Below are 21073 nucleotides of genomic sequence, written 5' to 3' on the forward strand. Positions count from 1 at the left end.
CCTCGTCACACTATATAGGTCGGTATCATAAGACATCTTCGCTTCTCACACCAGCTATTTCTAAAGGTCAAAGAGGGGGTCAATCGGGTTCTAATGAGTGTTCCTTCAGGTTCATGGCACAGAGGAAGGGCCAAACTACCACCAGGGTTCTAAAACTACTACTCCTGGAAATGCCCACAACTCCTATGAAAGCCTTGTCAAATATGTGTTCTTCTTGGGCGACGAAATGTTTTAGAATACGACGCAAGTTATATCACTAGGCTCATGAAACTTTCCAGGAAAAACCCACAACCTCTTCGAAAGCCATGAAAAGTTTGTGAATATGGACTTCAGTGCCATCATAGTCTTTGGAAATACCCACAACAACCTCTATGGAAGCCCTTGCAAATGTAGGTGTGTAAATTCTAAAATGTTCGTGGATATTTTTATTTATTTTTTTTTTTTTTACAGCAAAGGAGACAGCTCAAGGGCACAAAAAAGTAAACATTAATAAAAAAAAAAAAGCCCGCTACTCGCTGCTCCTAAAAAGAATCCAAAGAGGTGGCCGAAAGATAAGTCAGTTTCGGAACCTCAATGCCATCAGTCTTTGGAAATACCCATGATAGTCTTTGGAAATACCCACAACAACCTCTATGAAAGCCTTGCAAATGTAGGTGTGTAAATTCTAAAATGTTCGTGGATATATACGGAACCTCAATGCCATCAGTCTTTGGAAATACCCACAACAACCTCTATGAAAGCCCTTGCAAATGTGGGTGTGTTAGCTCTAAAATGCTGGTGGATATATACAGAACCTCAATGCCATCAGTCTTTGGAAATACCCACAACAATCTCTATGAAAGCCTTTGCAAATGTGGGCGTGTAAGTTCTATAAAATGTTTGTTTATGCGGACCTCAGTGTCATCCAAGTCCTTGAAAACGCAACACAATGAACCAGTTTGCAAGCGGTTGGTTCCTGGATATTCACGAGTCGGCGGGGTCCCTCTGTCCACACACACGAGACATCACCTCATGCGTTCTTCATCACAGTTATACGAATCAATGCAGAGTTGCTTTTTTCGCATGTTAAATTACACAGCCACGCGATCGAGCTTGACACACACACACACACACACACACACACACACACACACACACACACACACACACATAAAAAGAAAATCGTTCCCAGGCAAAACAGAAGAAAGAAACACACACACTTTCACACACACACATAAACACGAGAAGGCAAGAGCGAAACACTCATTTTTTTATATGAGTGAGTGCGTGAGTGAGTGAGTGTCATGCCGATGTTTGCTAATAGTTCCCTCATGCAAACGTGACTATGTGTGAAGCTTTAGGTGACAGACAGACATCTACAGGCACCTAATCACGAAGCCTCATTACTACCTGAAGTGGGGGGGGGGGGGGGGCGGGGAAGACTGACAGGTGAAGGTTATAGTGTGGAGGAGGAGGAGGAAGGTAGTGAAGTGGAGGCTGTGGACGGGGAGAATGGTGTGGAGTGGAGGTGGACTTAAGGGGAGGAAGGGAAGACAGGGGAATTGGGTTTTATGGAAGGAAGGGGAGGTTGGATTTGAGAGGGTGAGGAAGGGGAGGTATTCGTTGAAGGGGAGGGAGAGGGAGATCGGTCTTGAGGGAAGGAAGGGGAGGAAGAGGAGGTGGGTTTAAAGTGGGGAGGAAAGGAAGGTGTGTTTGAGGTGGGGAGGAAAGGAAGGTGGGTTTGAGGGGAAGTAAAGAGATGCTGGTTTTGAGGAGGAGAGGAAAAGGGGAGCTGTGTTTGGTGGGGAGGAGGAGGAGGAGGTAGGCATGAAGGGAGGGACTGAATTAATTTCGAAGTCGGGACGGTGTGGGGAAAAAACGAGAAGGAGGAAGAATATGAAAGATGGTTTAATGGGAGGTAGGTAAAGGTAGGGGGTCTTATAAGGGCAAGGAGGAGGGAGACGGAGAGACAGGTTGGGGAAGGAGAGGTGGGAGGAGAAAGTATGGTTCAAGAGGAAGAAGGGGAAGAGGGGAGTGTGGAGGGGGTAGGGGAGGCATATAACATTGAGGACATTTATTTAGTGCTCACATACACACCTACGAACACACACACACACACACACACACACAAAGGAGTCGAGGGCGTGGTCTTACGTTAGTCGCTTATGCAAAAAAATAAAAAAAAGATATTTGAAAGAAGGCGCCGGAACGGGGTGGGGGCAAGGGGGGGGAGGGGACTGGAAGGGGGGTGGACAGGTCAGTGTAAGGGGGAGGGGGGGAGAGGAAAGGGGGGGAAGGGGGGGGGGTCATGACATGTACAAACTCACATATATATTACTCCTTTTCGTCAACCTAGGCCATAAGTAGCGTCACTCACTCTTTGTTTTCTTTACTATTGTTTTCTTAGGGCTAATGGCAGGCATGGGGAGGGGTCGGGGAGCGGGGGGTAGGAGGAGGGAGGGAGGGAGGGGCGGGGGCAGGGGGCGGAGGGAGGGAGGAGGGAGGGGGGGGGGCAGGGGCGTCGGCACTATTCTCTCCTTCCATTCATCACTGCGGGGCAAACAGTTCGATACCCCAAGTGAGAGGCTTAACCTTCCATCAGTACGGTCGAGGACACGCCCAACTTGAGGTCTCGTGTTGCTGTTGCTGCTGTTCCTTGGGTCTCCTCGGCGCATTATGGAACTCACGTGTTTTGTTTTACAGCTGAAGGGTAAAACAACAAAAACAGAAAAAAACCACTAAAAAAGCCCACTAAGGAAAATAAAAAGAATGAGAGGTCAGAGGAGAGATCAGTTCTGTCTATTCGCCTATTTGTCTTTGGATCTGTTGCCCTTGAGGTGTTTTCTTTACCGCAAATAAAAGTATATCAAACACTCGTCTAGTACACAGCATCGACGTTTCCAAGACTCTATACCTACTTACACTATACCATATACTATACTTACACTCTACTACCTATACTATACCTACTCCTGAGGGAAGCCTTGATCATCACTCCTGAGGTCCCTGCGCCATCAAGAGAACACGTTAGGTACAGGTTTGTTGGCTTAAGAAACTCAGGCTTGTCTTAACTACACTATATACCATACTTATACTAAACTCTACTACCTAAACTATACCTACTCCTGAGGGAAGCCTTGATCATCACTCCTGAGGTCCCTGGGATATCAAGAAAACACGTTAAGTACATGTTTGTTGGCTTTCAGAAACTCCAGCTTGTCTTAACCTTGCTTGGGGGAGGGGGGAGGGAGGAAGGAGGTAGCCACAGCTCAGGTAGGTATACAAAACGAACACACACACACACACTCCAGCACACAGAGGATAATAAATAATGCCTTCACACGTTAATGTTAAACGTGTCAAGATTGTGCATTGGATAACTTTTTTTTTTTTTTTTTTATTTATTTATTTTTTTTGGTGGTGACGTGGCGGTGGTACAGGAGTTACTTTGCTCTCCTTCCCTCCTTCCTTCTTTCCTTTCCTTCCCTCCTACCCTTCCTTCCCTCCTCCTTTCCTTCCCTTAATTCTTCCCTTTCTCCCTCCTTTTCTCCTTCCCTTCCTTGCTTCTACACTCTCCTCCCGCTTCCCTTTTCTTATCTTTTTTCCTCTCTCCCTCCCTTCCTTCTTCCCTCCTTCTTTTCTTTGCTTCCTTCTTCCCTCTCCCTCTCTCCCTTCCTTCTTTCCTTCCATTCCTTTCCCACTCTCCTCCTTCCCTTCCTCCTTTCTTTCCTTATTTCCCCACTCTCCTTTCCTCTTTTCTTCCCTTCCTTCCTTTCTCCCTCCTTCTCTCCTTCCCTTCCTTCCCTTCTCTCCTTCGGTCCCCCTTTCCCTATCTTTTTGCCTCTCTTCCTCCCTTCTTACCTTCCCTACTTTCTCATTCTCCTTCCTTCCCTCCTTCCTATCCTTCTTACTTCCATCCCTCCCTTCCTACCTTCCCTCCCTCCCTCGGCTCATAACACTCACTTAGTAAAGACCTCAAGCAAGTGTCGCCTCGTCCTCTGTTTGCCAACGTTGACTTTTGCAAGGAGTAAATTTGAACGCCGTGCTAAGTATCCATAACCCTCAGTCTCTTTCTCTCTCTTGGACGCATAAATCGACATCGGAACGCGTTAATAGTTTAGTATGGCTCTTACCGCGCGAGGTTATTAAAGACTGAGCACAGAGAAAGTCATTGCGGATCGTGGTTATACTTGAGGCGGCAAAGAAAACGGGGGTGGGACTCTAAGCGAACCGATACGTTTAGGAAGTTCGCGTGAATAGAGGAAGTGAGTTAACATATTGGAAAGAAAAAATCGAGTCCAGTGATGGATTTATGGTTTTCTGAGTTAGGAAGAGAGAGAGGAAGAAGAGGAGGAGGAGGAGAAGTAAGAGGAGGAGTGTAAGTTAGAGGAGGAGGAGGAAGAGAAGGAGTGGGAGAAAGAAGAGACAGAGGAGGAGAAATAGGAGGAGGATTATGAGTTAGAGAAGGAGGAGGAGGAGGAGGAAGAAGAGATGGAGGAGGGAAAATAGAAGGAGGAATACAACTTAGTGGAGGAGGAGGAGGAAGAAGAGACAGAGGAGGGAAAATAGGAAGAGGAATACAAGTTAGACGAGGAGGAGGAGGAGGAAGAGGAGACCAAAATTAGTTAGTGGTCAATCTAAACACCGCGCTAATCTTCTAATCACCGTGTTTACCTAATCAAAGAGGGGTGATTGGCCGCTCTCCCCACCCCATCGCCCCCCCTTCTTCCTACCGTGCCAGTGTTGCTCTCAGGAGACTTCTGTTGGCCACGTGTCACAGCATCACTGGGTCCCGAAGAAATGACATGGACGATGCTGAGTGGATGGAACAAAAGGTAATTTAAAAATGACGCCGGGAAGTGTTGCGCTTGTAACCACGATGCTGACTGGAAGATGAATTCGATAGGGATGAGTGGAGGACGAGGAGGCGGGGGGTGAGGAGGGGGAAGAGGAGGAGGAGGGGAAGGAGGAGGAGGGGGAGGAGGATAGGGTTTACATAAGTCATTTCTATGGTTTTCATCTCCGGGTCTTGTATGAGGATAGTTTTATAGCGAGCACTAAGAACGCCAAGGATATTAAAGCAATCTGTATTTAAGAATGTATAATAACGAATCAATGACGGAAGTGTGCAAGTTAAGGCTGACCGCTCGCTTATATAACAGTTGTGAAAGACGCGTGCCTTGTTAAGTCGGCTCTGTCCAACATTGCCAGATTGTCGTACTCAGCCTCTTCTATTTACCAACATCCGACCCCAAAACTATCTCCTGGGCCCCAATAACTAGATTCATTTATATTTATCGTTAAAATAGTTAATACCTGATGTTTCTTAGCAATAGTTAGGCGTCAGAACCCGGTAATTACTATGCTCTGAGTACGATAATCTGGTAACATTGGCTCTGTCCCGCTACAAAGGGTTCCAATGCCTCAACATCCTCTTTGGGTAATGTGGCGGGCCTCCGAGACGCGGCCAAGGCACCGTCTAGCGCCCCGGGCATTGCTTACATAGGCGGCACGATGGCTTTGGGAGGGAGGGTCGCCCGTCTCCAGACCTTCCTTGGGGCCCTAAGACGAGCCTCCGCGTGGCTGCCCTTTGATCACGGGACAAGGAACTCCACATCACAGGCGATCAAGTGTGTGTTCTGGCGGGGCGCTGGCGTGTGGGGGCGGCGAGGCGGCCCGGCATGGCGACTGATCAGGTAAGCTCCTATGATTATCACTTTGACTTCCTACTTATTTCCGTGTTTTCTACATATGCTTAACCAGGTAGAAGCGAGGATCATGTTTCATAATGGTCCCTCTAAGCGAGAAAAATGAGAAAAATCATCACTCACGCAAACCATTTCGTAATATATATCAAAGCATTTGTGATCAGTTTATGTATCATCTATTTTTTTGGGGTCTATATCATGGCACAAATTTGGCCCGTCGCTGCTACCGTTAACGACATATCAGTTTTTAGTCTACCATGATACCTTTTTTATTTTCAGTGCGAGGAGTAGAAGCTGCTAACCGAGTTGAATTTTTAGTCCAAGTTGAGATTTTCTAGTGAGCAGCTTACTTTTTTTTTTTTTTTTTAACTCCCTACGTGTTTAGCATCTGGACTCTATGCAAAGTTTCCTTAGAATGTTTTTTTTGTTCTTCTGCTTGTGTGTGACATAGAATGCACGTTATTTTCAGCTGTCTATATGTCTACACACACATAAGAACATAAGAACATAAGAACGCAGGAGTCTGCAAGAGGCCGGTAGGCCTGTACGAGGCAGCTCCTTTGACCCTAAGCTCCCGTGTATCTAACCCCACCTATTATCGCTGTCCATGAATTTATCTAGTCTATTTTTGAATGTGACAATTGTATTGGCACTCACCACATGACTGCTAAGCCTATTCCACTCATCCACCACCCTGTTAGTAAACCAATTTTTGCCTATGTCCCTGTTGAATCTGAATTTATCCAGTTTAAACCCGTTACTTCGTGTCCTACCCGGTTCTCTTACCAACAAAACCTTATGAATGTCTCCCTTATTAAAGCCCTTCATCCATTTATAAACCTCGATCATGTCTCCACGCACCCTTCGCCTTTCTAGAGAATGCAAGTTTAACTGTTTGAGTCTTTCCTCGTATGGCAAGTTTCTCAACCCCTGAATCATCTTAGTCATCCTCCTCTGCACCGATTCTAACATTTTGATATCCATTCTATAGTAGGGTGACCAGAACTGAACCTCATAGTCAAGATGAGGTCTAACTAATGCTAAATATAGTTTGAGGAAGACTTCGGGGCTTCTGTTGCTTACGCTCCTTGAAATAAATCCCAGTACCCTATTAGCTCGATTTCTAGCTTGAATGCATTGTGCCCTTGGACGGAGATCAGAGCTCACTAAGACCCTAAATCCCTCTCACCCAGACCTACTTATGAGAGTGTCTTTTAAGCATTAGTTATGTGAGGTGTTGTTCCTACCTACACTCAGAATACTGCACTTCCCTACATTGAACTCCATCTGCCATTTATCCGCCCAGTCATATAATCTGTTGAGTTCACCTTGGAGAATACTAGCGTCCTGATCCGACTCAATTACTCTACCGATCTTCGTATCATCTGCAAATTTACTAACATCACTACTAATTCCTGTGTCTAAGTCATTGATATAAATAATAAACAAAAGTGGACCTAATACCGAACCTTGTGGGACCCCACTCGTAACACATCCCCAGTCAGATCTTTTACCATTGATTTGCACTCTTTGCTTCCTATTGCTAAGCCACGCCTTGACCCAGTTCAAAACTTTACCCTCTACTCCGTGAGCCTGTAATTTAAGCAACAGTCGTTGGTGAGGAACTTTGTCAAACGCTTTACTAAAATCAAGATAGATTACATCATAATTTTCATCTCTGTCAACCGCCTCAAATACTTTATTGTAGAAGGACAAGAGATTGGTGAGGCATGACCTACCTTTTGTGAACCCATGCTGCGAGTCGTGAATTAAGCTATGTTTCTCTAAATGCTCCCGAATGTTCCTGGCTATTATGGACTCCAGCATCTTCCCTATAACCGATGTTAAGCTAATTGGGCGATAGTTTGAAGCAACTGACCTGTCCCCTTTTGAAAATCGGCGTCACATAAGCTACTTTCCATAGGCTCGGCACATACCCAGTATTTACCTACATCTTAAAGATGTCGGTTAGAGGGTCACTGATTATATCACCTAGCTCCTTTAATACCCTCGGAAATATCCCGTCAGGACCTGGCGACTTGTTCTTCTTAAGCTTATCAATCTCATCCTGAACTACTTGCCTGGTAATGATTATATCCCTCAATTTATCGCCATCCCCGCCCTCGTACACCTGAACTCTTTCCGGTATAGTCGTTCGATCCTCCTGTGTGAATACTGAAAGGAAGTAGTCGTTCAACAATGTGCTCATATTTTCGTAATTTTCTACTAGCTCCCCTGTGTTTGTTTTCAGCGGTCCAATTTTCTCCCGTGTTTTTGTTCTATACATCTGAAAGAAGCCCTTAGGATTACTTTTCGCCTCATTTGCTACTTTGATCTCATAGTTCTTTTTTGCTATCCTGGTGTTTTCTTAACTAATCTAGATAGTTCGACGTACCGGCCCCTGAGATGTGTTTCCCATTCTTTATTTTCTGATAAATTCCTTCTTTAACCCAATCTCGTGTTTTAGTCCACGAGTCATCCACTTAGGATCATTGTTTTCTTTTCTAAGTGTTCGCTGTGGTATATGCTGTTCTTGCCCCTCTACTATTACTCTAACTAAATTATTGTAAGACATTTCTACCTGGTTCTCCTGGCTCTCCAATCCGCAGTTCTGGCCCTCATGAATCCCTAAATTATCCCAGTTTACCCCTTCAAGATGTCTTCGAAGCCCCTCGTAGTTTGCTCTTCTAAAATCTGGCACTAACACTGGGTTTGGATCACGGGTTACCGCCCAGTCTAACCTAAAACGAACCGTTCTGTGATCACTATTTCCTAACTCTCCGCCCACCTCCAACTCACGTAGCAAGTTCCCATTATTGGTTAGGACTAAGTCTAATATGTTATCTCCTCTGGTAGGCTCAGTAACTACCTGCTTAAGGAAATTATCTTGTATAACACACACACACACACACAAACACACACACACACACACACACATAAAGACACATAGCCCTCCCTCCCACAAACACAAGTATCCTCCCCCCTCCCACACACCCATAACCCTCCCCCCCCCACACACACAAACACACGCACACAAACACACACAAACAAAAGGCACGCTTACACATTCATGGCGGCCGCCCCTGCCTCATTAACACAGGTGACTGGGCCGGGACACACCGCTAATACATAATAGAGCAACGTCCGCTGCCACGCCACCTGGGCCCCGCACCACCACGCCCCGCCCCGCCCCGCCCCGACCCGACACCCGCTTCACTCTGACACACTTCACTCACTCACTCATTTGTTTATTCACAGCGTTATCTATCTATCTATCTATATTTCTTTCTGTCTGTCTGTCTATTTATCTATCTCTCTATCTATATCTTCTTCCTTCCCTTCTTTCATCTATCTTCCTTCTCCTATGTATCTATCAATCTATCTATAAACTTATTCATCTAACTATCTATCCATCTATTTATCTACCTTTCAATCTCTCTCTCTCCCTATCTATTAACGCACAGACACACACACACACAAAAACACATTATAAACACACCAATGAACTGCCCGCACACGCTCGCCCTCTCCCCCCCCCCACACACACACGCCCTCCCCCGCCAAACACGTACACGCACACACACACACGCCCTCCCCCGCCAAACACGTACACGCACACACACACACACACACACACACACACACACACACACACACACACACGCCCTCCCCCGCCAAACACGTACACGTACACACACACACACGCCCTCCCCTGCCAAACACGTACACGCACACACACACACACACACACACACACACACACACACACACACACACACACACGCCCTCCCCCGCCAAACACATACACGCACACACACAGAGTCGCGTGCCTGCCAGCCGCTCCACGCTGCATCGACGCCTGAATATTGCAGAAGGTAGGAAGGCAGGTCGCCCGGTATTACACGTCCAAATTGCAACGAAGCGAAAGGGTTGATGAGGGGATGGGGAGGAACAAAGGGGGAGGGGAAAGTCAGGAGGGAGGGAGCATGATGGGAAGGGGAGGAACAAAGGGGGGAGGGGAGAGGTCAGGAGGGAGGGAGCAGGATGGGGAAGGGGAGGAACAAAGGGGGGAGGGGAGAGCTCAGGAGGGAAGGAGCATGATGGGAAGGGGAGGAACAAAGGGGGGAGGGGAAAGGTCAGGAGGGAGGGAGGATGATGGGGAGCATGTACTCTGAATGGGGAGAGAAAAACACATAAGCCCGTATTTCTAAACATATCAACGCCTCAGTTCTGTTTAAAAAGCCTCTCGTAGAAGTTGCTCGTATTTCCATGGACTATTTTGTGATGTTAGTGATAGTTTGACACGGTTTCTGCATCTTGAACTGCTAAAACATCCATGAAAACCCGGTTGATTTTTTCTATAGCCTTGGAAAATAGCCGTAATGGGAACCGATAAGCTTAAAAGTATATAACCATTGTCACCGGGCTGGGTTTAAGAGCACACTACAGCAACACGCCTCACGTTCCTGTACCGTCCGCGTATTCCCGAACTGAAGCAGAAATCCACCCGAAATTGACCTCTCTTTTGCCCGCTCATTACTGCGTCCCGTCCCAGCAAGGTCAAGCAGACAACACACACACACACAACACTCCACCGATCATACCCGACGACTCTCCCGACCACGCCGATACCTGTCCTCTCCGCCACCGCCCCCTTCCCGACCACCGTATTAATAGGGTGATAAGAACATGATTGATAGTGACGTTGTTGTCCATATACTAGAGTGATGTGAGTATGATTGTGATGACGTGATTATCTCTATTATCTTACTGTTTGTTGTAGGTCAATTGTGTCACTGTTGTTGTTGTTGTTGTTGCCATGGTTTTAGGTGTGAAAAAGAAGAAATGCCTAAAAATAATGCCAGTTAAAGAGAAGAAGGGAATGAAACAGGAAATATAGTGAAGAGAAGGAGAATAAGACAGAAAATATTGTAAAAGAAGGAGGATAAAACAGAATATATAGTAAAGGAAGGAGAATAAAACGGGAAACAGAGTAAAAGAAGGAGGATAAAACAGGAAACAGAGTAAAAGAAGGAGGATAAAATAGGAAACAGAGTAAAGGAAGAGGAGCTAAACAGAAATTATAATAAAAGAAAGAAAATGAAACAAAAACAAAAACAAATAAAGCAAGAATTGCCACACTCCTCAATGATGCAAGTTAAAAAAAGAGAGAAAGAAGAATTAAGAAAAAAAAAAAAAAAAACTAGTCACGTTCACAAACCAAAAAAAAAGAAAAGAGGAACAAAAACAACAAAAAAAAAACAAGCAAAACAAGAGCATCCACATCCACACACCAAAACAATAATACACACACAAAAAAACAACAACGAAAAAAAAACAACAACAAAAAAAAAAAAACACCTTTACAAGCGAAAAAAGAAAAAAAAAAGAAAAAAAAAGAGTAACAAAAACAAAACAAAAACAAGCAAAACAAGAGCATCCACATCCACACACCAAAACAATAATACACACACAAAAAAAAAACCACGAAAAAAACAAACAAAAAAAACCCCGCCCCCTTACAAGCAGTCCCTCACACGTACCGCCGCCGCCGCCCCCCTCGCCACCTTCCCCTTCCTCCCCTCCGTCAGCCCTCCTTCTGGCGTGTCCTGCATAATGCCTTATCCGCCCCCATCTCACGCCCATTAGCAGCCCGTATTTACCTGCACGGAACTGACCTGTTGACGCAGTGTGACCCGGATAAAGGAAGGGAGAAAGAAATGATGAGAACCGAGGCAGGGAAAGGGGGATAAAGATGATGGGTATAAAAGAATGGGAAGGGGAGAGACGAAGGGGAAGAGGAGGAAGAATGGAAAGGGAGATAAAGATGGTGGGAAGGAAAGAATGGGAAGGGGAGAGACGAAGGGGGAAGAGAAGAAGGAATGTAAAGGGAGATAAAGATGGTGGAAAGGAAAGAATGGGAAGGGGAGAGACGAAGGGGAAGAGGAGGAAGAATGGAAAGGGAGATAAAGATGGTGGGAAGGAAAGAATGGGAAGGGGAGAGGAGGGGAAGAAAAGGAGGAATGGAAAGGGAGATAAAGATGATGGGAAGGAAAGAATGGGAAGGGGAGAGGAGGGGAAGAGAAGGAGAAATGGAAAAGGGAGATAAAGATGGTATGAAAGAATGGGAAGGGGAGAGGAGGGGAAGAGAAGGAGGAATGGAAAGGGAGATAAAGATGATGGGAAGGGAAGAATGGGAAGGGGAGAGGAGGGGAAGAGAAGGAGGAATGTAAAGGGAGCTAAAGATGATGGGAAGGAAAGAATGGGAAGGGGAGAGGAGGGGAAGAGAAGGAGGAATGTAAAGGGAGATAAAGATGATGGGAAGGAAAGAATGGGAAGGGGAGAGGAGGGGAAGAGAAGGAGGAATGGAAAAGGGAGATAAAGATGGTATGAAAGAATGGGAAGAGGGGAGAGGAGGGGAAGAGAAGGAGGAATGTAAAGGGAGATAAAGATGATGGGAAGGAAAGAATGGGAAGGGGAGAGGAGGGGAAGAGAAGGAGGAATGGAAAAGGGAGATAAAGATGGTATGAAAGAATGGGAAGAGGAGAGAGATGAAGGGAAGAAAAGGGAGAAAAAATAGCAAAGAACAGAGAGAGGAGGGGGATAGAGGGAGGGAAAGGGAGTAGAAATAGCAAAGAATAGAGAGGGGAGGGAGATGAAGGGAGGGAAAGGGAGTAGAAAGACCAAAGAATAGAGAAGGGGAAGAAGATGGAGGGCGGGGAGGAGAGTATAGGTAGAGGAAAGAGTGGAAAGGGGAGAGAGATGGAGGTAGGGAGGAAAGTGTACGTAAGAAAGGGTGGAAAGGGGTGAGGGATGAAGGGAAGGAGCGTGGGAATAAAATAATGATAGAGAAAAGAAGGAAGAGAATGTAAGAAGTGGAGAAGTGGAACCGCGAAAAACAGTGGAGATAACAGATTGATAGATAGATAAGAGAGATTATAAACAAACACCTCTACTTCAGCTTTCCCACACACAGCATCAAATTTCAAAAGCGAATACCGTAAACAAGATGAGTGAATGTTTAAAAAAAAGGGGGATAGATAAAAAAAGAGAGGAGACAGGAAGGAGAGTTATTAGAGGGAAAGGGATGGAAAAACGAGGGAGAGGGAAGAGAGAGGAAGGGAATGGAGGGGGGTAAGGGAAGGGTAAGGATATGTTGGAAAGACTGTAGAAGGAAAGGAAGGGTAACAGGTAGATGGAAGGTAAGGGGAGGGAATAGTGAGAAGGAAAGGGAGGGAAAGAAATGTATGGAGAGAAGAGGGAGGAATGGAGAGAGGAGAGTAAGGAAAAGAGAAAAGTTATGGAAAGTGATATGAAGGAAAACGAGAACAGGAGATAAAGGTTAGAATAGAGAAACATAGAGAAATAGAGATAAACAATAGGGCTGGGAAAGGAAAGCATTGCGAGGGAAGGAAAGGAAGGAGGGACAGAGAGTGCAGACGGAGAAGATGAAAGGAGATGAAGGTTAGAATAGACAGACATAGAGAAAGAAAAATAAACAAAACTAAGAAAGGAAAGCACTGTGAAGGAAAGGAAGGAGGAACAGAGAGTGCAGAAGGAGAAGAGGAAAGGAGATGAAAGTTAGAACAGACAGACATAAAGAAAGAAAAATAAACAAAGCTGGGAAAGGAAAGCATTGTGAAGGAAAGGAAGGAGAGGAGGAACAGAGAGTGCAGAAGGAGAAGAGGAAAGGATATGAAGGTTAGAATAGACAGACATAGAGAAAGAAAAATAAACAAAACTAAGAAAGGAAAGCACTGTGAAGGAAAGGAAGGAGAGGAGGAACAGAGAGTGCAGAAGGAGAAGAGGAAAGGAAATGAAGGTTAGAACAGACAGACATAGAGAAAGGAAACCATTGTGAAGGAAAGGAAGGAAAGGAGGGACAGAGAGTGCAGGAGAAGGAGAGGAAAGGAGACCCGTGTGAGGGGCTATTGATCCAGGAGCGAGGGAAGAGAACGGACAAAGAGTGTGTCATTATTTGGCACTACGGGATTATGGCCCACACTACTTAACAAGGAGGGGGGAGGGGGGAGGGTAGAGGCAGGGAGGGAGTGTGCAAAAGAGAAAATACGGAGTGAAGGGGAAGAAAAAGAGACGGTAAGGAGGGAAAGGTAAGGTGGGGAATAGGATAAAGAAAAGAATGGAGAGGAAAGAAGGATGAAGGGATAAGGGGTTAGAGGATAGGATAGATGATAAAAGATGAAGATAGGATAAAATGGAGGACAGGGAAGAAAAATAGGAGAGAGAGAAGACAGGGGAAGGACACAGTCGGGAAGGAAAGGGAGGGAATGAGAGTAGGTAGACAGGGAGACAGAATGAAAAGGGAGAGACAGGGAGAGGAAGAAGGAGGGAGCAGACAGGGAAAGGAAAGCAAAGAAGAAAGAGAGGGAGAGTGTAAAAGAAAAAATAGAGAGGAGAGAGGGAGGGAGAGAGAAAATAAGGGGGAAGGGAGGGAGAGAGAGGGAGTAAAAGAGAAAATAATGGGGAGGAAGGGAGGATAAGAGAAAATAAGAGGAAAGGGAGGGAGAGAGAAAATAGGGAAAGGGAGGGAGAGAGGGAGAGAGAGAGGCAGTAAAAGAGAAAATAAGGGGGAGGGAGGGAGGATAAGAGAAAATAAGAGGAAAGGGAGGGAGGGAGAGCGTCAAACAGAAAATAAAAAAAAGAGAAATAAAGAAAGGAAAGAAAGAGGAAAAGAATCTAAAAAAAGGAAAAAAAACAAGAAATTCAATAAATAAAAATAAATAATATAGAAGAAATAAAAGAACAGGAACAAAAAGGAGAGACTTGTTAATGTGTCAAGAAATTAAGTAAACGAACGTAATGGAATAAAGGAAAGGAATAAGAAAAGAAGAAGTAGGAGAAAGAAAGAAAAAAACCCCAAGAAACAAGGAAATAAGAGAGAATGGAAAAGGTGTAAATTTGTTGAGAAAAAGAGGAAAATAAAAAAAATGGAGAGAGAGAGAGAGAGAGAGAGAGAGAGAGAGAGAGAGAGAGAGAGAGAGAGAGAGAGAGAGAGAGAGAGAGAGAGAGAGAGAGAGAGAGAGAGAGAGAGAGAGAGAGAGAGAGAGAGAGAGAGAGAGAGAGAGAGAGAGAGAGAGAGAGAGAGAGGAGAGCCATTGTTTAGAGGGAGAGAGAAAGAGAGAGGGAGAAAAAAAGAGGAAAAAAAGGAGTAAGACGGAAGTAAGATAGAAGGGAAAAAAGGAGGAAAAAAAAGGAGTAAGTGGGAGGAAGAGGAAGAGAGAGAGAGAGAAACAAAAAGGAGGAAGAATGCGAAAAAAAATGCGAAAAGGAGATAAAAAAAAAAATTAATATCTCTCGTTACACCCTAAAAAAAATACACCCACACCATCCTCCTCCTCTTCCTCCCCCTCCTCCTCCTCTTCCTCCTCCTCCTCCTCCTCTTCCTCTTCCTCCTCCTCCTTCTCCTCTTCCTCACTTTCTATCTTTATCTCTTTCTCCCATCATCGACCTCCCTTGCAATGTCACTGTGTCCGATCTCCCTCTCCCTCTCTCTCTCTCTCAAATCTGTCAGGTACAAACACGACTCGAGTCCTCCAGGTAAGTGTTTGTGTGTTCGTCTGTTTGTTGCAATGTTTGTGTGTCTGTCTGTCAAGGTGTTTGTCTTCGCATGAATCAGCTGTCTTCTCCTTTCATGTGTCTGTCTGTCTAAGCACTTAATTGACGGCAAGACTGATTTTTCTTCTCCTTTGTTCGGATTTCCACACACACACACACAGGCACACACACACACACACACACACACACACACACACACACACACACACACACACAAGCAATTTCCTTTTCTCCCTCTCTCCCTTTCTATACATTTCTTTGACATTTCGAGGGATTTTTCTCAGTTTTTCTATTTCCTTCTTTTTTTTTGCCCTTTCCCTCGTGCCTAACTTTATTTCCATTGCATCTCTCTCTCTCTCTCTCTCTCTCTCTCATAGTACAATTTTTTTTACTATTTTAATCTCCCATTCTCTTATCAATCTTTCAAGGTAATTTTCAGTCTCGTTATATGTAACTAAAAATAACATCGATTATATAATTCATAACAAAAAGTGTGTGTAAGTGTGTGTGTGTGTGTGTGTGTGTGTGTGTGTGTGTGTGTGTGTGTGGCGTCATAGGAAGGACTCGGACTATCATTTTCACTATTATTATTTATTATCTTCACTATTATTTTCCTCCATTATATTCCTCGTCACTATTTTGAGCAACGCGTAAAAAAAAAATATTCCTTCCTTGACGGTGTATGGAGATCAAGAGGGGGAGGAGGAAAGGGAGGAGGTGGAAAAGGAGGAGGAAAAGAGGATGAGGAAAAGGATTAGGAAAAGGAAGAGGAAAAGGAGGAGGAAAAGGAAGAGGAAAAGGAAGAGGAAAAGGAAGAGGAAAAGGGGGAGGAAAAGAGGATGAGGAAAAGGAGGAGGAAAAGGAAGAGGAAAAGGAAGAGGAAAAGGGGGAGGAAAAAGAAGAGGAAAAGGAAGAGGAAAAGGGGGAGGAAAAGAGGATGAGGAAAAGGACTAGGAAAAGGAAGAGGAAAAGGAGGAGGAAAAGGAAGAGGAAAAGGAAGAGGAAAAGGGGGAGGAAAAGAGGATGAGGAAAAGGATTAGGAAAAGGAAGAGGAAAAAAAGTAGGAAAAGGAGGAGGAAAAGAACACATTAGGGTCTACATGAGATTTCGATAGTCAGAAAAAGAGGAAAAGGAGGAGGAAAAGGAGGTGGAAAAGGAGGTGGAAAAGGAGGAGGAAAAAGAAGAGGAAAAGGAGGATGAAAAGGAAGAGGAAAAGGAGGATGAAAAGATCACATTGGGGTCCACATGAGATTTCGACAGTCAGAGGAAGAGGAAAAGGAGAAGGAAAAGGAGGTGGAAAAGGAAGAGGAAAAGGAAGAGGAAAAGAACGAGGAAAAGGAAGAGGAAAAGGAAGAGGAAAAGGAAGAGGAAAAGGAGGAGAAAAAGGAAGAGGAAAAGGAAGAGGAAAAGAAGGAGGAAAAGGAGGAGGAAAAGGAGGAGGAAAAGGAGGAAGAAAAGGGGGAGGAAAAGGAAGTGGAAAAGGAAGAGGAAAAGAAAGAGGAAAAGGAGCATAAAAAGAACACATTGGAGTCTACATGAGATTTTGAAAGTCAGAGAAAGAGGAAAAGGAGGAGGAAAAGAACATATTGGAGTCTACATGAGATTTTGAAAGTCAGAGGAAGAGGAAAAGGAGGAGGAAAAGGAAGAGGAAAAGGAGGAAAAGCACACATCGGGTCTTCATGAGTAAATTCGGTCCGTGCAGTAAGTCACCCAAGACACCACTCACTGAAACACTTGCCCAAAATACCGGCTCATTGAAACGTGTCATTAGTATTTGTTAATTGACGAGGTTAGTTTGGCTTTTTAATTCCACTTTTGGGACGGAGTTAGGTTTCACAGAGTTAATTTAAGGTCGACATATTACAAAATCAGTCTTCGTATAAAATTATGTAAAAAATCAACAAGGCCAACTAACCACGCACTGAGAAACGGGTTGGGAAAGATAAGTCAGCCAAATCGTTATTAATAAAGACTAATACGATGTTTAAACGGTCAAGCAAGAAAGTCAGACATACATCGTTGGTTTGAAGTGTTGGGTTTTCACAGAGTTTAGACATATTACAAACTCAGTCTTGAAAAGTGATATAAGAAAATCCACAAAAACTAACTAACCACGCCTTGAGAAACGGGTTAAGAAATATAAATCAGCCACCTCTTTGGATTCTTTTTGGGAGCAGCGAGTAGCGGGCTTTTTTTTATTATTGTTTCCCTTTTTTGTGTGTCCTTGAGCTGTCTCCTTTGTTGTAACCCCCCTCCCCTCTCCACTAATACGACATTTAAACAGTCAAGCAAGAAAGTCAGACATACATCGTTGGTTTGAAGTGTTGGGTTTTCACAGAGTTTAGACATATTACAAACTCAGTCGTGAAAAGTGATATAAGAAAATCCACAAAAACTAACTAACCGCGCCTTGAGAAACGGGTTAAGAAATATAAATCAGCCACCTCTTTGGATTCTTTTTAGGAGCAGCGAGTAGCGGGCTTTTTTTTATTATTGTTTCCTTTTTTTGTGTGCTGTCTCCTTTGTTGTAAAAAAATAAATAAATAAACACTAATACGACATTTAAACAGTCAAGCGAAAAGTCAGACATGCTTCGCAAATATGACTTTCTTTAGACAGTTCAGAGCTGAGTACTTTGAAGAACACTGCACGTGCTTGGTTGTGAGTGATGCAAACCATGAAATATTTAGCACCAAGACCTTACGCTCCTTCCTCAATGGCAAGAGCACACGCACCTACTCCGCAAAACCCTTTTACACGAGGAACATTATCGCTCCTGCCACAGTTCTTATACGTCCTTCACACAGATAGTAAAGAGACCAGTACCTCAACACCTTCAGTACCTCCTCAGAACCTCGAGTACTTGCACCCACTTCACGATTCTAAGTTAGTGTCGTATTACAAAACACTTCGTCGGCCAAGAGCAGATATTTGACATGGCTTTCGTAGGAGTTGTAGGCATTTCCAGGAGTAGTTTTATGACCCTGGTGGTAGTTTGACCCTTTTTCTGTACCATGAACCTAAAGAAACAGATATTTGACATGGCTTTCGTAGGAGCTGTGGGCATTTCCAGGAGTTGTTTTATGACCCTGGTGGTAGTTTGACCCTTTTTCTGTACCATGAACCTAAAGAAACAGATATTTGACATGGCTTTCGTAGGAGTTGTGGGCATTTCCAGGAGTAGTTTTATGACCCTGGTGGTAGTTTGACCCTTCCTCTGTACCATGAACCTAAAGAAACAGATATTTGACATGGCTTTCGTAGGAGTTGTGGGCATTTCCAGGAGTAGTTTTATGACCCTGGTGGTAGTTTGACCCTTTTTCTGTACCATGAACCTAAAGAAACAGATATTTGACATGGCTTTCGTAGGAGTTGTGGGCATTTCCAGGAGTAGTTTTATGACCCTGGTGGTAGTTTGACCCTTTTTCTGTACCATGAACCTAAAGAAACAGATATTTGACAAGGCTTTCGTAGGAGTTGTGGGCATTTCCAGGAGCAGTTCTATGACCCTGGTGGTACTTTGACCCTTTTTCTGTACCATGAACCTAAAGAAACAGGTATTTGACATGGCTTTCGTAGGAGTTGTGGGCATTTCCAGGAGTAGTTTTATGACCCTGGTGGTAGTTTGACCCTTCTTCTGTACCATGAACCTAAAGAAACAGATATTTGACATGGCTTTCGTAGGAGTTGTGGGCATTTCCAGGAGTAGTTCTATGACCCTGGTGTTAGTTTGACCCTTCCTCGGTACCATGAACCTAAAGAAAGAGATATTTGACAAGGCTTTCGTAGGAGTTGTGGGCATTTCCAGGAGCAGTTCTATGACCCTGGTGGTAGTTTAACCTTTCCTCTGTACCATGAACCTAAAGGAACACGCATTAGAACCCGACTGACCCCCTCTTTGACCTTTAGAAATAACTGATGTGAGAAGAGTGTCTTATAATACCGATCTAAGAGGCGAAGCAGGCAGAGAGGGAGGAGTTCGGACACTATAAGCTGCCTGTTCAGTGACCCCCTAACACCTGAGACGCCGAGAAAGAGAAAAAGGAAGTGTAAGCGATGAGAGAGAGAAGGGGAAAGAGGACGAAAGAATATAGAAGAGCACTGATATGGAGGCACACGGGTACACGGTAATGAATATCTAACGTACTTCCACTTCGAGTCCTTTCATCCACCACCGAAGTAGATCCACCAAAGCCCTGACCTTCCATCCACACATCATCCTGAGACCTTCACGCCACTCAATCCTCCAGCGACAGGTATCCTCAGGTAGGGTGGAAAAGAGGCGCCTTGTAAACCACTTTCACTCGTCACTCACCTGGATTTGTCAACAGGTGAGGCGTCTTCCGAGTCCGCAGCAACCATCTCCAGGAGGCGGAGGACGTGGATGAAGAGGCAATGGCAGAGTAGGAGGCGAGAGAGGGAGAGAAGGGATGGGAAGAGGGGGAAGAGAAGGAGGAGGAGGAGGAAGATGAGGAGAAAGAGGAGCAGGAAGAGAAGGAGAAGAAGGAGGAGGAGGAGGAGGATTAGGAGAACGATAATGAGGAGAAACTGATTATTAAGACAAGGAAGACGCGAAGGAGGCGGAGGAGGGTAAGGAGGAGGAAGAAGAGGCGTTAGAGGAGGAGGCGCAGAAGGACAAGGGCCACTTCAAAAGCCCCTCACGAAGTCGTCACAAACACTCGAACTCCCGATGGCTGCAACTCGAGGAGGGGGAAAGACTGTCGTCCTCAAGGTTGGGTGATACACGTCCTCCTTGAACCAGCGGGGGTCGAGGGCCAGCTGAACGGGGACATACCAGACGCCGACAGTGAGGCCTCAAGAACCTACCAGCTGCCTTGTCCAACGCCAACTGAGCCACGAAGAATGGATCGAGTATTGTGTCTGAAGCGAGGAGACAGGAGGGAGGTCAGAGGTGGGGAGGAGTAGAGGAGGAAGAGGAGGGACAAGAAGGGGGCAAGGAGGGGGGGTTGTGAGTTACGACAGCGTTAGGTCAGGGGGAGGAGGTGCTGGGGGGTGTTCCAGAGGGGGATTTATGGCATGGGCGGGAGGGAACGGGGAATAGATGGGGCTCTGCATTGATAATAGGGTGACAAGGGAGAGGGCGTGGAGGAGTGACAAGTGAAGGTGTAGAGAGGGATAGGGAGATAAAAAGGGAAGGAGAGAGGGATAAGGGGAGAAGGAGGACGAAGAAGGGGGAGAGGGGGAAGCAGTAGTGACCATGCGTAAAAGAGAACGGGTGTCGGGGGGAGGAACTGAGGGACAAGAGAGGATAGACTTGCGTAGAATCATGTAACCAATGAACTTAATACACGCACACACACACACGCACACACACGCACACACTCTCTCGTGATACTATTATTCATGCAAAAAAAAAAAAATAACAACTTGGACGTGGTAATAGGTGTTTTTTCTTCCTTTATCAGCCATTTACACACTTTGATAAGAACATAAGAACATAGGAGTCTGCAAGAGGCCGGTAGACCTGTACGAGGCAGCTCCCGTGTATCTAATCCCACCTAATATCGCTGTCCATGAATTTATCTAATCTATTTTTTAATGTGACAATTGTATTGGCATTCACCACATGACTGCTAAACCTATTCCACTCATCCACCACCCTGTTTGTAAACCAATTTTTGCCTATGTCCCTGTTGAATCTGAATTTATCCAGTTTAAACCCGTTACTTCGTGTCCTACCCGGTTCTCTTACCAACAAAACCTTATGAATGTCTCCCTTATTAAAGCCCTTCATCCATTTATAAACCTCGATCATGTCTCCACGCACCCTTCGCCTTTCTAGAGAATGC

General features: G+C 45.0%; 1 protein-coding gene across 4 annotated transcripts in view; it reads right to left on the reverse strand.

Annotated features, from left to right (window-relative positions):
* The window catches only part of LOC126999862 (glutamate receptor ionotropic, delta-2-like), a 370968-nt gene that overhangs the window by 153323 nt on the left and 196572 nt on the right, over positions 1-21073 (reverse strand). For all 4 annotated transcript variants that reach the window (XR_007753644.1, XR_007753643.1, XR_007753642.1 and 1 more), the window contains exon 8: positions 19579-20144. The gene's annotated coding sequence lies outside the window, so the exon portion shown is untranslated. The remainder of the gene's footprint in view (positions 1-19578; positions 20145-21073) is intronic.

The sequence above is a fragment of the Eriocheir sinensis genome, chromosome 17, assembly GCF_024679095.1.
Source record: "Eriocheir sinensis breed Jianghai 21 chromosome 17, ASM2467909v1, whole genome shotgun sequence".
Lineage (NCBI taxonomy): Eukaryota > Metazoa > Arthropoda > Malacostraca > Decapoda > Varunidae > Eriocheir > Eriocheir sinensis.